Below are 1,479 nucleotides of genomic sequence, written 5' to 3' on the forward strand. Positions count from 1 at the left end.
CAAAGTAAATTATATATTATTTGATGGTTACCAGGGGCAGGAGGGAAGGGGTAGTAATTCACTACTTAAGTTGGATTATGGGGCAGGCAATATACAAGAGGGAAACTGGCTAAAGAATGTTGATGGCAGGGAGAGAGTTAAAGGAAGGAGTGCAAAATTTAAAGGGAATAGAGGTAAATAGTGTTATATACGCAATCCTGAATAACAGTGACTTATGGGTAGATATACAAACATATAAAGGTTTAACAGAGGTATTTGTACAAGGGTTTTTAACCTTTCCTACAAAGGGATCATGGTACTTCTCTGTAGGATAAATTCTGGAGTGCTAACCACAAGGTTGGTTGTTCAAGCTTACCAGAGCTCTGTAGGGAAAAGTTGAGGCTTTCTGCTTAAGCAGATTGACAGCTTTGGAAACCCTACATTGAGTTGCTTTGAGTGGGAACCAACTTGAAGACATGTAACAACACAAATATTTCCATGAATGTGGTGGAGTATGTTGTCGTTGCCAAGTGCTTTCAAGTCAGTTCATGGTGGAGCATACAGTGAGCTAAATTATGAAAACTTCTTAGGCATTACAAAACACCTTGAGCAAAATAGTTGCTGGAACATAGTTTTGGAAGACAACATGGTCACTCAACATAATTCCACAAACATTCTGTTTTATATTCTATTTTAGTGAGTAGTGACTGGAATCTTCAAAGTTCATGAGGAGCCTTCTAAGGTGCAACTATTGCCTCTCCTTGTGCAAAGGAAAGAAAAGTGAAAACATCAGGAAAAAATTAGCTCAACATGAGCTTCCATGACCCATACATACTAGCTAGATGTGTCCCCTTCCACTAACACCAGCTCTGAAACGGATGAAATTAGAAGGTCCTGGATAGAGTGGGAGAAAATGTGTGTGGGGAAATCAAAATCGTAACAAATATCAGGCGTATTGGTCAGAAAAAAACTGAAGGAACCCCAAGACAATGGCCCTTAGTCACCCTTCAGATCTAGAACTGAACTCACCTTTGTAGTTCATTTTCCGCCAAGCAGAAGGTAAGTATATAGGGAGGACTACTGGGAGCTCTGGTAGTGTAGTGGTTACGAATCGGGCTGTGAACCACAAGGTCAGCATTTCGAAACTACCAGCTGTTCCGCGGGCTTTCTGCTCCCGTAAAGATTTACAGCCTCAGAAACCCTATTCAAGGTCGCTATGGGTCAGAACCGACTCTATGGCACTTAACAATAACAACAACAACTAGTGAGGTATGACACCATAGAATGGTCAACCAGATGAAAAGGGCAGTGTTTACCTCAGGACAAATTCAGAAGTGTTGGGAAATAAAGAGGAATGGAAAGAAGAAACAAAGGGAGGACAAGTTCTGTGACATAGAAGGAGTCAAAATAATTAATGAAACCAAGTGCATGATCTGTTTAATGTATGATCTACTCTGTAAACCTTCTCTCAATAAAAAGTGAGAACAAAATGACTGGATC

This window comes from Chrysochloris asiatica, unplaced genomic scaffold (assembly GCF_000296735.1).
Source record: "Chrysochloris asiatica unplaced genomic scaffold, ChrAsi1.0 scaffold00059, whole genome shotgun sequence".
Lineage (NCBI taxonomy): Eukaryota > Metazoa > Chordata > Mammalia > Afrosoricida > Chrysochloridae > Chrysochloris > Chrysochloris asiatica.